Source organism: Ranitomeya imitator, chromosome 6 (genome assembly GCF_032444005.1).
Source record: "Ranitomeya imitator isolate aRanImi1 chromosome 6, aRanImi1.pri, whole genome shotgun sequence".
NCBI lineage: Eukaryota > Metazoa > Chordata > Amphibia > Anura > Dendrobatidae > Ranitomeya > Ranitomeya imitator.
Genome location: NC_091287.1, coordinates 476,646,637 through 476,658,910, shown reverse-complemented (window position 1 = coordinate 476,658,910; position 12,274 = coordinate 476,646,637). Strand labels below are relative to the sequence as shown.

Genomic DNA, 12,274 nt, shown 5'->3' with positions numbered 1-12,274 from the left:
ACCTATTTGCCCCTGCAGGCTCAGCGCCACCATGCGTCAGACTCTCTTGTTTTTTCTTCTTCTTATGATTATTTCTGTGCCTCAGCAGGAAAACACCCCCCAATTCCTTCCCAGCCCTGAATTTGGATCCTGGGTAGCCATCTGATTGGGTTAGTTACACAAGCTTCTTTGCAGAAAAAGACATTACTGCTGCCGGCCGGCCGGCCAGCCTCTAAAAATCATCCCCGGGGCGCCTGCTGAAAATCTGCCCCCTTCACAGTCCGGGATGTTTATAACGCCATCATTTCCAGAAGGCAGGCTGCGGGGTCAATGAGCACTCCTAGCCACGACAGGGATCTCGGTGTGAGGCATGCGAGGAGGCGGCAGGGTAGCGTCCTTAGCTGCAGTCTCAGAGGCCTTGTGGGGCTTGGGGCATCCAGCCTCTAGGTTATGTAAGGTCGGTCTCTGGCAAGGCACCGCTCTATACTAGCCGAGCTGAGCAAGGGGGCAAAATGTCATCAAAACAGTCTACAGCACCTGGTGTTCCCTGGAGGTCTCCCATCCAAGTACTGTCCAAGCCCAGCCCTGCTTTGCTTCCGAGATCAGACGAGATCGGGCGTATCCAGGGTGGTGTGGCCAGTAGACACTGCTTGGCCCATCGACTGGCCAGCCTTCCTCAGGCTCGCGTGGTGGCGAGAACTCTGACCATGTGGAGGCGGGCTCCGTAGGGCCCATGCCAAGGCTGGGCTGCCATTATAGGCGTTGTTTGTTTTGCAGTGAAACACCCGCCGCAGCAGGGCCTGAGCATCAGGTGTCTTTAAAAATGGCTCAATGCAGGGTCTCCTGCAGGCTAAACCATTCATCTGGGGGGGAAGTGACAGAAAGAGCCAGCTGGAGCCGCAACTTGAGGCGGATCGAGACGTCCAGGAGCGAATGAAGGAAGAGGGTGAGATGGTTGTGAGTGACTGTGAGCTGCTCTTCGGGGGCTCATGTTGCCTGCAAAGGTGTTCTGCTTGCTTTGACCTATAAAATGGCCACCAGGTTGCCGGCGGTTGCTTCCAAGCCCGCAGGAGGCGCTGGTCCTGTTGAAAAGAAGCCTAGTATTAAAAGTAAATAAGCAACAATGCTGGAGGCCCACGGTGATGAGAAGGATGCTGGCATTTTGCAAGGATGGAACAGCGCAAGAGTGAAAGCAAATGAAAAAAGCATGTGTGCCCTTGTGAAAGGGAATGGAAAAAAGGCATAGAGGAGAGTGACCCCTGCTGGTGGAAGGAAGGAAAAACAAAAGCCTACAGCACCTGGTATTCCCAGGCGGTCTCCCATCCAAGTACTAACCAGGCCTGACTCTGCTTAGCTTCCGAGATCAGACGAGATCGGGCGTGTTCAGAGTGGTGTGGCCGTAGGCAGAGACAGGCCTCTCACTTGCTGCTTTTCTACTTTGCAGTCTGGCTGCCCTGTCCAGTGCTGAGTAAGAGGCCCTTTTGTGCTTTCCTTTCTCTTCACTTTTTTGCTGTCTCCCTTAAAGGGTTTGTAGGCAGAACGCCCTGCTCAGAGCTGCTGAGCTCACTGATCGGCTGCCGACGTGACGTCAGCGTCGCAGCTAATGCCACAGACCTAGAGCAGCGCTGAGACCCTCTGGTGGACCCGGGTAGGGTGAGTACAGGGTGGTTTGTTGCTTTCTAATAGCCTGCAAGCTGGGATGAACTTTTATTGAAAGGGAACAACCCCTTTGACTGTCTGCAGCGCGCCACAACTAGGAAGCGCAACCTCACACGCAAGCGAGCACGCACATATGCTTGCATGTGGCCACACCTATTTGCCCCTGCAGGCTCAGCGCCACCATGCGTCAGACTCTCTTGTTTTTTCTTCTTCTTATGATTATTTCTGTGCCTCAGCAGGAAAACACCCCCCAATTCCCTCCCGCTCCTTCCCAGCCCTGAATTTGGATCCTGGGTAGCCATCTGATTGGGTTAGTTACACAAGCTTCTTTGCAGAAAAAGACATTACTGCTGCCGGCCGGCCGGCCGGCCAGCCTCTAAAAATCATCCCCGGGGCGCCTGCTGAAAATCTGCCCCCTTCACAGTCCGGGATGTTTATAACGCCATCATTTCCAGAAGGCAGGCTGCGGGGTCAATGAGCACTCCTAGCCACGGCAGGGATCTCGGTGTGAGGCATGCGAGGAGGCGGCAGGGTAGCGTCCTTAGCTGCAGTCTCAGAGGCCTTGTGGGGCTTGGGGCATCCAGCCTCTAGGTTATGTAAGGTCGGTCTCTGGCAAGGCACCGCTCTATACTAGCCGAGCTGAGCAAGGGGGCAAAATGTCATCAAAACGGTCTACAGCACCTGGTGTTCCCTGGAGGTCTCCCATCCAAGTACTGTCCAAGCCCAACCCTGCTTTGCTTCCGAGATCGGGCGTATCCAGGGTGGTGTGGCCAGTAGACACTGCTTGGCCCATCGATTGGCCAGCCTTCCTCAGGCTCGCGTGGTGGCGAGAACTCTGACCATGTGGAGGCGGGCTCCAAAGGGCCCATGCAAAGGCTGGGCTGCCACTATAGGCGTTGTTTGTTTTGCAGTGAAACACCCGCCGCAGCAGGGCCTGAGCATCAGGTGTCTTTAAAAATGGCTCGATGCAGGGTCTCCTGCAGGCTAAACCATTCATCTGGGCGGGAAGTGACAGAAAGAGCCAGCTGGAGCCGCAACTTGAGGCGGATCGAGACGTCCAGGAGCGAATGAAGGAAGAGGGTGAGATGGTTGTGAGTGACTGTGAGCTGCTCTTCGGGGGGTCATGTTGCCTGCAAAGGTGTTCTGCTTGCTTTGACCTATAAAATGGCCACCAGGTTGCCGGCGGTTGCTTCCAAGCCCGCAGGAGGCCCTGGTCCTGTTGAAAAGAAGCCTAGTATTAAAAGTAAATAAGCAACAATGCTGGAGGCCCACGGTGATGAGAAGGATGCTGGCATTTTGCAAGGATGGAACAGCGCAAGAGTGAAAGCAAATGAAAAAAGCATGTGTGCCCTTGTGAAAGGGAATGGAAAAAAGGCATAGAGGAGAGTGACCCCTGCTGGTGGAAGGAAGGAAAAACAAAAGCCTACAGCACCTGGTATTCCCAGGCGGTCTCCCATCCAAGTACTAACCAGGCCTGACTCTGCTTAGCTTCCGAGATCAGACGAGATCGGGCGTGTTCAGAGTGGTGTGGCCGTAGGCAGAGACAGGCCTCTCACTTGCTGCTTTTCTACTTTGCAGTCTGGCTGCCCTGTCCAGTGCTGAGTAAGAGGCCCTTTTGTGCTTTCCTTTCTCTTCACTTTTTTGCTGTCTCCCTTAAAGGGTTTGTAGGCAGAACGCCCTGCTCAGAGCTGCTGAGCTCACTGATCGGCTGCCGACGTGACGTCAGCGTCGCAGCTAATGCCACAGACCTAGAGCAGCGCTGAGACCCTCTGGTGGACCCGGGTAGGGTGAGTACAGGGTGGTTTGTTGCTTTCTAATAGCCTGCAAGCTGGGATGAACTTTTATTGAAAGGGAACAACCCCTTTGACTGTCTGCAGCGCGCCACAACTAGGAAGCGCACACTCACACGCAAGCGAGCACGCACATATGCTTGCATGTGGCCACACCTATTTGCCCCTGCAGGCTCAGCGCCACCATGCGTCAGACTCTCTTGTTTTTTCTTCTTCTTATGATTATTTCTGTGCCTCAGCAGGAAAACACCCCCCAATTCCCTCCCAGCCCTGAATTTGGATCCTGGGTAGCCATCTGATTGGGTTAGTTACACAAGCTTCTTTGCAGAAAAAGACATTACTGCTGCCGGCCGGCCGGCCGGCCAGCCTCTAAAAATCATCCCCGGGGCGCCTGCTGAAAATCTGCCCCCTTCACAGTCCGGGATGTTTATAACGCCATCATTTCCAGAAGGCAGGCTGCGGGGTCAATGAGCACTCCTAGCCACGGCAGGGATCTCGGTGTGAGGCATGCGAGGAGGCGGCAGGGTAGCGTCCTTAGCTGCAGTCTCAGAGGCCTTGTGGGGCTTGGGGCATCCAGCCTCTAGGTTATGTAAGGTCGGTCTCTGGCAAGGCACCGCTCTATACTAGCCGAGCTGAGCAAGGGGGCAAAATGTCATCAAAACAGTCTACAGCACCTGGTGTTCCCTGGAGGTCTCCCATCCAAGTACTGTCCAAGCCCAGCCCTGCTTTGCTTCCGAGATCAGACGAGATCGGGCGTATCCAGGGTGGTGTGGCCAGTAGACACTGCTTGGCCCATCGACTGGCCAGCCTTCCTCAGGCTCGCGTGGTGGCGAGAACTCTGACCATGTGGAGGCGGGCTCCGTAGGGCCCATGCCAAGGCTGGGCTGCCATTATAGGCGTTGTTTGTTTTGCAGTGAAACACCCGCCGCAGCAGGGCCTGAGCATCAGGTGTCTTTAAAAATGGCTCAATGCAGGGTCTCCTGCAGGCTAAACCATTCATCTGGGGGGGGAAGTGACAGAAAGAGCCAGCTGGAGCCGCAACTTGAGGCGGATCGAGACGTCCAGGAGCGAATGAAGGAAGAGGGTGAGATGGTTGTGAGTGACTGTGAGCTGCTCTTCGGGGGCTCATGTTCCCTGCAAAGGTGTTCTGCTTGCTTTGACCTATAAAATGGCCACCAGGTTGCCGGCGGTTGCTTCCAAGCCCGCAGGAGGCGCTGGTCCTGTTGAAAAGAAGCCTAGTATTAAAAGTAAATAAGCAACAATGCTGGAGGCCCACGGTGATGAGAAGGATGCTGGCATTTTGCAAGGATGGAACAGCGCAAGAGTGAAAGCAAATGAAAAAAGCATGTGTGCCCTTGTGAAAGGGAATGGAAAAAAGGCATAGAGGAGAGTGACCCCTGCTGGTGGAAGGAAGGAAAAACAAAAGCCTACAGCACCTGGTATTCCCAGGCGGTCTCCCATCCAAGTACTAACCAGGCCTGACTCTGCTTAGCTTCCGAGATCAGACGAGATCGGGCGTGTTCAGAGTGGTGTGGCCGTAGGCAGAGACAGGCCTCTCACTTGCTGCTTTTCTACTTTGCAGTCTGGCTGCCCTGTCCAGTGCTGAGTAAGAGGCCCTTTTGTGCTTTCCTTTCTCTTCACTTTTTTGCTGTCTCCCTTAAAGGGTTTGTAGGCAGAACGCCCTGCTCAGAGCTGCTGAGCTCACTGATCGGCTGCCGACGTGACGTCAGCGTCGCAGCTAATGCCACAGACCTAGAGCAGCGCTGAGACCCTCTGGTGGACCCGGGTAGGGTGAGTACAGGGTGGTTTGTTGCTTTCTAATAGCCTGCAAGCTGGGATGAACTTTTATTGAAAGGGAACAACCCCTTTGACTGTCTGCAGCGCGCCACAACTAGGAAGCGCACACTCACACGCAAGCGAGCACGCACATATGCTTGCATGTGGCCACACCTATTTGCCCCTGCAGGCTCAGCGCCACCATGCGTCAGACTCTCTTGTTTTTTCTTCTTCTTATGATTATTTCTGTGCCTCAGCAGGAAAACACCCCCCAATTCCCTCCCGCTCCTTCCCAGCCCTGAATTTGGATCCTGGGTAGCCATCTGATTGGGTTAGTTACACAAGCTTCTTTGCAGAAAAAGACATTACTGCTGCCGGCCGGCCAGCCTCTAAAAATCATCCCCGGGGCGCCTGCTGAAAATCTGCCCCCTTCACAGTCCGGGATGTTTATAACGCCATCATTTCCAGAAGGCAGGCTGCGGGGTCAATGAGCACTCCTAGCCACGGCAGGGATCTCGGTGTGAGGCATGCGAGGAGGCGGCAGGGTAGCGTCCTTAGCTGCAGTCTCAGAGGCCTTGTGGGGCTTGGGGCATCCAGCCTCTAGGTTATGTAAGGTCGGTCTCTGGCAAGGCACCGCTCTATACTAGCCGAGCTGAGCAAGGGGGCAAAATGTCATCAAAACAGTCTACAGCACCTGGTGTTCCCTGGAGGTCTCCCATCCAAGTACTGTCCAAGCCCAGCCCTGCTTTGCTTCCGAGATCAGACGAGATCGGGCGTATCCAGGGTGGTGTGGCCAGTAGACACTGCTTGGCCCATCGACTGGCCAGCCTTCCTCAGGCTCGCGTGGTGGCGAGAACTCTGACCATGTGGAGGCGGGCTCCGTAGGGCCCATGCCAAGGCTGGGCTGCCATTATAGGCGTTGTTTGTTTTGCAGTGAAACACCCGCCGCAGCAGGGCCTGAGCATCAGGTGTCTTTAAAAATGGCTCAATGCAGGGTCTCCTGCAGGCTAAACCATTCATCTGGGGGGGAAGTGACAGAAAGAGCCAGCTGGAGCCGCAACTTGAGGCGGATCGAGACGTCCAGGAGCGAATGAAGGAAGAGGGTGAGATGGTTGTGAGTGACTGTGAGCTGCTCTTCGGGGGCTCATGTTCCCTGCAAAGGTGTTCTGCTTGCTTTGACCTATAAAATGGCCACCAGGTTGCCGGCGGTTGCTTCCAAGCCCGCAGGAGGCGCTGGTCCTGTTGAAAAGAAGCCTAGTATTAAAAGTAAATAAGCAACAATGCTGGAGGCCCACGGTGATGAGAAGGATGCTGGCATTTTGCAAGGATGGAACAGCGCAAGAGTGAAAGCAAATGAAAAAAGCATGTGTGCCCTTGTGAAAGGGAATGGAAAAAAGGCATAGAGGAGAGTGACCCCTGCTGGTGGAAGGAAGGAAAAACAAAAGCCTACAGCACCTGGTATTCCCAGGCGGTCTCCCATCCAAGTACTAACCAGGCCTGACTCTGCTTAGCTTCCGAGATCAGACGAGATCGGGCGTGTTCAGAGTGGTGTGGCCGTAGGCAGAGACAGGCCTCTCACTTGCTGCTTTTCTACTTTGCAGTCTGGCTGCCCTGTCCAGTGCTGAGTAAGAGGCCCTTTTGTGCTTTCCTTTCTCTTCACTTTTTTGCTGTCTCCCTTAAAGGGTTTGTAGGCAGAACGCCCTGCTCAGAGCTGCTGAGCTCACTGATCGGCTGCCGACGTGACGTCAGCGTCGCAGCTAATGCCACAGACCTAGAGCAGCGCTGAGACCCTCTGGTGGACCCGGGTAGGGTGAGTACAGGGTGGTTTGTTGCTTTCTAATAGCCTGCAAGCTGGGATGAACTTTTATTGAAAGGGAACAACCCCTTTGACTGTCTGCAGCGCGCCACAACTAGGAAGCGCACACTCACACGCAAGCGAGCACGCACATATGCTTGCATGTGGCCACACCTATTTGCCCCTGCAGGCTCAGCGCCACCATGCGTCAGACTCTCTTGTTTTTTCTTCTTCTTATGATTATTTCTGTGCCTCAGCAGGAAAACACCCCCCAATTCCTTCCCAGCCCTGAATTTGGATCCTGGGTAGCCATCTGATTGGGTTAGTTACACAAGCTTCTTTGCAGAAAAAGACATTACTGCTGCCGGCCGGCCGGCCAGCCTCTAAAAATCATCCCCGGGGCGCCTGCTGAAAATCTGCCCCCTTCACAGTCCGGGATGTTTATAACGCCATCATTTCCAGAAGGCAGGCTGCGGGGTCAATGAGCACTCCTAGCCACGACAGGGATCTCGGTGTGAGGCATGCGAGGAGGCGGCAGGGTAGCGTCCTTAGCTGCAGTCTCAGAGGCCTTGTGGGGCTTGGGGCATCCAGCCTCTAGGTTATGTAAGGTCGGTCTCTGGCAAGGCACCGCTCTATACTAGCCGAGCTGAGCAAGGGGGCAAAATGTCATCAAAACAGTCTACAGCACCTGGTGTTCCCTGGAGGTCTCCCATCCAAGTACTGTCCAAGCCCAGCCCTGCTTTGCTTCCGAGATCAGACGAGATCGGGCGTATCCAGGGTGGTGTGGCCAGTAGACACTGCTTGGCCCATCGACTGGCCAGCCTTCCTCAGGCTCGCGTGGTGGCGAGAACTCTGACCATGTGGAGGCGGGCTCCGTAGGGCCCATGCCAAGGCTGGGCTGCCATTATAGGCGTTGTTTGTTTTGCAGTGAAACACCCGCCGCAGCAGGGCCTGAGCATCAGGTGTCTTTAAAAATGGCTCAATGCAGGGTCTCCTGCAGGCTAAACCATTCATCTGGGGGGGAAGTGACAGAAAGAGCCAGCTGGAGCCGCAACTTGAGGCGGATCGAGACGTCCAGGAGCGAATGAAGGAAGAGGGTGAGATGGTTGTGAGTGACTGTGAGCTGCTCTTCGGGGGCTCATGTTGCCTGCAAAGGTGTTCTGCTTGCTTTGACCTATAAAATGGCCACCAGGTTGCCGGCGGTTGCTTCCAAGCCCGCAGGAGGCGCTGGTCCTGTTGAAAAGAAGCCTAGTATTAAAAGTAAATAAGCAACAATGCTGGAGGCCCACGGTGATGAGAAGGATGCTGGCATTTTGCAAGGATGGAACAGCGCAAGAGTGAAAGCAAATGAAAAAAGCATGTGTGCCCTTGTGAAAGGGAATGGAAAAAAGGCATAGAGGAGAGTGACCCCTGCTGGTGGAAGGAAGGAAAAACAAAAGCCTACAGCACCTGGTACTCCCAGGCGGTCTCCCATCCAAGTACTAACCAGGCCTGACTCTGCTTAGCTTCCGAGATCAGACGAGATCGGGCGTGTTCAGAGTGGTGTGGCCGTAGGCAGAGACAGGCCTCTCACTTGCTGCTTTTCTACTTTGCAGTCTGGCTGCCCTGTCCAGTGCTGAGTAAGAGGCCCTTTTGTGCTTTCCTTTCTCTTCACTTTTTTGCTGTCTCCCTTAAAGGGTTTGTAGGCAGAACGCCCTGCTCAGAGCTGCTGAGCTCACTGATCGGCTGCCGACGTGACGTCAGCGTCGCAGCTAATGCCACAGACCTAGAGCAGCGCTGAGACCCTCTGGTGGACCCGGGTAGGGTGAGTACAGGGTGGTTTGTTGCTTTCTAATAGCCTGCAAGCTGGGATGAACTTTTATTGAAAGGGAACAACCCCTTTGACTGTCTGCAGCGCGCCACAACTAGGAAGCGCAACCTCACACGCAAGCGAGCACGCACATATGCTTGCATGTGGCCACACCTATTTGCCCCTGCAGGCTCAGCGCCACCATGCGTCAGACTCTCTTGTTTTTTCTTCTTCTTATGATTATTTCTGTGCCTCAGCAGGAAAACACCCCCCAATTCCCTCCCGCTCCTTCCCAGCCCTGAATTTGGATCCTGGGTAGCCATCTGATTGGGTTAGTTACACAAGCTTCTTTGCAGAAAAAGACATTACTGCTGCCGGCCGGCCGGCCGGCCAGCCTCTAAAAATCATCCCCGGGGCGCCTGCTGAAAATCTGCCCCCTTCACAGTCCGGGATGTTTATAACGCCATCATTTCCAGAAGGCAGGCTGCGGGGTCAATGAGCACTCCTAGCCACGGCAGGGATCTCGGTGTGAGGCATGCGAGGAGGCGGCAGGGTAGCGTCCTTAGCTGCAGTCTCAGAGGCCTTGTGGGGCTTGGGGCATCCAGCCTCTAGGTTATGTAAGGTCGGTCTCTGGCAAGGCACCGCTCTATACTAGCCGAGCTGAGCAAGGGGGCAAAATGTCATCAAAACGGTCTACAGCACCTGGTGTTCCCTGGAGGTCTCCCATCCAAGTACTGTCCAAGCCCAACCCTGCTTTGCTTCCGAGATCGGGCGTATCCAGGGTGGTGTGGCCAGTAGACACTGCTTGGCCCATCGATTGGCCAGCCTTCCTCAGGCTCGCGTGGTGGCGAGAACTCTGACCATGTGGAGGCGGACTCCAAAGGGCCCATGCAAAGGCTGGGCTGCCACTATAGGCGTTGTTTGTTTTGCAGTGAAACACCCGCCGCAGCAGGGCCTGAGCATCAGGTGTCTTTAAAAATGGCTCGATGCAGGGTCTCCTGCAGGCTAAACCATTCATCTGGGCGGGAAGTGACAGAAAGAGCCAGCTGGAGCCGCAACTTGAGGCGGATCGAGACGTCCAGGAGCGAATGAAGGAAGAGGGTGAGATGGTTGTGAGTGACTGTGAGCTGCTCTTCGGGGGGTCATGTTGCCTGCAAAGGTGTTCTGCTTGCTTTGACCTATAAAATGGCCACCAGGTTGCCGGCGGTTGCTTCCAAGCCCGCAGGAGGCCCTGGTCCTGTTGAAAAGAAGCCTAGTATTAAAAGTAAATAAGCAACAATGCTGGAGGCCCACGGTGATGAGAAGGATGCTGGCATTTTGCAAGGATGGAACAGCGCAAGAGTGAAAGCAAATGAAAAAAGCATGTGTGCCCTTGTGAAAGGGAATGGAAAAAAGGCATAGAGGAGAGTGACCCCTGCTGGTGGAAGGAAGGAAAAACAAAAGCCTACAGCACCTGGTATTCCCAGGCGGTCTCCCATCCAAGTACTAACCAGGCCTGACTCTGCTTAGCTTCCGAGATCAGACGAGATCGGGCGTGTTCAGAGTGGTGTGGCCGTAGGCAGAGACAGGCCTCTCACTTGCTGCTTTTCTACTTTGCAGTCTGGCTGCCCTGTCCAGTGCTGAGTAAGAGGCCCTTTTGTGCTTTCCTTTCTCTTCACTTTTTTGCTGTCTCCCTTAAAGGGTTTGTAGGCAGAACGCCCTGCTCAGAGCTGCTGAGCTCACTGATCGGCTGCCGACGTGACGTCAGCGTCGCAGCTAATGCCACAGACCTAGAGCAGCGCTGAGACCCTCTGGTGGACCCGGGTAGGGTGAGTACAGGGTGGTTTGTTGCTTTCTAATAGCCTGCAAGCTGGGATGAACTTTTATTGAAAGGGAACAACCCCTTTGACTGTCTGCAGCGCGCCACAACTAGGAAGCGCACACTCACACGCAAGCGAGCACGCACATATGCTTGCATGTGGCCACACCTATTTGCCCCTGCAGGCTCAGCGCCACCATGCGTCAGACTCTCTTGTTTTTTCTTCTTCTTATGATTATTTCTGTGCCTCAGCAGGAAAACACCCCCCAATTCCCTCCCAGCCCTGAATTTGGATCCTGGGTAGCCATCTGATTGGGTTAGTTACACAAGCTTCTTTGCAGAAAAAGACATTACTGCTGCCGGCCGGCCGGCCAGCCTCTAAAAATCATCCCCGGGGCGCCTGCTGAAAATCTGCCCCCTTCACAGTCCGGGATGTTTATAACGCCATCATTTCCAGAAGGCAGGCTGCGGGGTCAATGAGCACTCCTAGCCACGGCAGGGATCTCGGTGTGAGGCATGCGAGGAGGCGGCAGGGTAGCGTCCTTAGCTGCAGTCTCAGAGGCCTTGTGGGGCTTGGGGCATCCAGCCTCTAGGTTATGTAAGGTCGGTCTCTGGCAAGGCACCGCTCTATACTAGCCGAGCTGAGCAAGGGGGCAAAATGTCATCAAAACAGTCTACAGCACCTGGTGTTCCCTGGAGGTCTCCCATCCAAGTACTGTCCAAGCCCAGCCCTGCTTTGCTTCCGAGATCAGACGAGATCGGGCGTATCCAGGGTGGTGTGGCCAGTAGACACTGCTTGGCCCATCGACTGGCCAGCCTTCCTCAGGCTCGCGTGGTGGCGAGAACTCTGACCATGTGGAGGCGGGCTCCGTAGGGCCCATGCCAAGGCTGGGCTGCCATTATAGGCGTTGTTTGTTTTGCAGTGAAACACCCGCCGCAGCAGGGCCTGAGCATCAGGTGTCTTTAAAAATGGCTCAATGCAGGGTCTCCTGCAGGCTAAACCATTCATCTGGGGGGGGAAGTGACAGAAAGAGCCAGCTGGAGCCGCAACTTGAGGCGGATCGAGACGTCCAGGAGCGAATGAAGGAAGAGGGTGAGATGGTTGTGAGTGACTGTGAGCTGCTCTTCGGGGGCTCATGTTCCCTGCAAAGGTGTTCTGCTTGCTTTGACCTATAAAATGGCCACCAGGTTGCCGGCGGTTGCTTCCAAGCCCGCAGGAGGCGCTGGTCCTGTTGAAAAGAAGCCTAGTATTAAAAGTAAATAAGCAACAATGCTGGAGGCCCACGGTGATGAGAAGGATGCTGGCATTTTGCAAGGATGGAACAGCGCAAGAGTGAAAGCAAATGAAAAAAGCATGTGTGCCCTTGTGAAAGGGAATGGAAAAAAGGCATAGAGGAGAGTGACCCCTGCTGGTGGAAGGAAGGAAAAACAAAAGCCTACAGCACCTGGTATTCCCAGGCGGTCTCCCATCCAAGTACTAACCAGGCCTGACTCTGCTTAGCTTCCGAGATCAGACGAGATCGGGCGTGTTCAGAGTGGTGTGGCCGTAGGCAGAGACAGGCCTCTCACTTGCTGCTTTTCTACTTTGCAGTCTGGCTGCCCTGTCCAGTGCTGAGTAAGAGGCCCTTTTGTGCTTTCCTTTCTCTTCACTTTTTTGCTGTCTCCCTTAAAGGGTTTGTAGGCAGAAC

At 54.7% G+C, this 12,274-nt stretch overlaps 12 non-coding genes and 2 pseudogenes across 12 annotated transcripts; all 14 read right to left on the bottom strand.

Moving 5' to 3' along the window:
* Positions 1-504: 504 nt before the first annotated feature.
* Positions 505-624, bottom strand: LOC138644012 (5S ribosomal RNA). Its single transcript, XR_011314516.1, has one exon. It is a non-coding gene; the product is annotated as a 5S ribosomal RNA (ribosomal RNA).
* Positions 625-1,265: 641 nt separating this feature from the next.
* On the bottom strand, positions 1,266-1,384 carry LOC138643807 (5S ribosomal RNA). Its single transcript, XR_011314320.1, has one exon. It is a non-coding gene; the product is annotated as a 5S ribosomal RNA (ribosomal RNA).
* Positions 1,385-2,307: 923 nt separating this feature from the next.
* On the bottom strand, positions 2,308-2,417 carry LOC138644193 (5S ribosomal RNA; annotated as a pseudogene).
* A 641-nt stretch (positions 2,418-3,058) lies between these two features.
* Positions 3,059-3,177, bottom strand: LOC138643806 (5S ribosomal RNA). Its single transcript, XR_011314319.1, has one exon. It is a non-coding gene; the product is annotated as a 5S ribosomal RNA (ribosomal RNA).
* A 913-nt stretch (positions 3,178-4,090) lies between these two features.
* Positions 4,091-4,210, bottom strand: LOC138644011 (5S ribosomal RNA). The gene has a single exon (XR_011314515.1). It is a non-coding gene; the product is annotated as a 5S ribosomal RNA (ribosomal RNA).
* A 642-nt stretch (positions 4,211-4,852) lies between these two features.
* On the bottom strand, positions 4,853-4,971 carry LOC138643805 (5S ribosomal RNA). Its single transcript, XR_011314318.1, has one exon. It is a non-coding gene; the product is annotated as a 5S ribosomal RNA (ribosomal RNA).
* Positions 4,972-5,886: 915 nt separating this feature from the next.
* LOC138644010 (5S ribosomal RNA) lies at positions 5,887-6,006 on the bottom strand. The gene has a single exon (XR_011314514.1). It is a non-coding gene; the product is annotated as a 5S ribosomal RNA (ribosomal RNA).
* Positions 6,007-6,647: 641 nt separating this feature from the next.
* Positions 6,648-6,766, bottom strand: LOC138643804 (5S ribosomal RNA). The gene has a single exon (XR_011314317.1). It is a non-coding gene; the product is annotated as a 5S ribosomal RNA (ribosomal RNA).
* A 909-nt stretch (positions 6,767-7,675) lies between these two features.
* Positions 7,676-7,795, bottom strand: LOC138644007 (5S ribosomal RNA). The gene has a single exon (XR_011314512.1). It is a non-coding gene; the product is annotated as a 5S ribosomal RNA (ribosomal RNA).
* A 641-nt stretch (positions 7,796-8,436) lies between these two features.
* Positions 8,437-8,555, bottom strand: LOC138643892 (5S ribosomal RNA). Its single transcript, XR_011314402.1, has one exon. It is a non-coding gene; the product is annotated as a 5S ribosomal RNA (ribosomal RNA).
* A 923-nt stretch (positions 8,556-9,478) lies between these two features.
* On the bottom strand, positions 9,479-9,588 carry LOC138644192 (5S ribosomal RNA; annotated as a pseudogene).
* A 641-nt stretch (positions 9,589-10,229) lies between these two features.
* On the bottom strand, positions 10,230-10,348 carry LOC138643803 (5S ribosomal RNA). Its single transcript, XR_011314316.1, has one exon. It is a non-coding gene; the product is annotated as a 5S ribosomal RNA (ribosomal RNA).
* A 909-nt stretch (positions 10,349-11,257) lies between these two features.
* Positions 11,258-11,377, bottom strand: LOC138644006 (5S ribosomal RNA). Its single transcript, XR_011314511.1, has one exon. It is a non-coding gene; the product is annotated as a 5S ribosomal RNA (ribosomal RNA).
* A 642-nt stretch (positions 11,378-12,019) lies between these two features.
* On the bottom strand, positions 12,020-12,138 carry LOC138643797 (5S ribosomal RNA). Its single transcript, XR_011314310.1, has one exon. It is a non-coding gene; the product is annotated as a 5S ribosomal RNA (ribosomal RNA).
* Between the last annotated feature and the right edge of the window lie 136 nt (positions 12,139-12,274).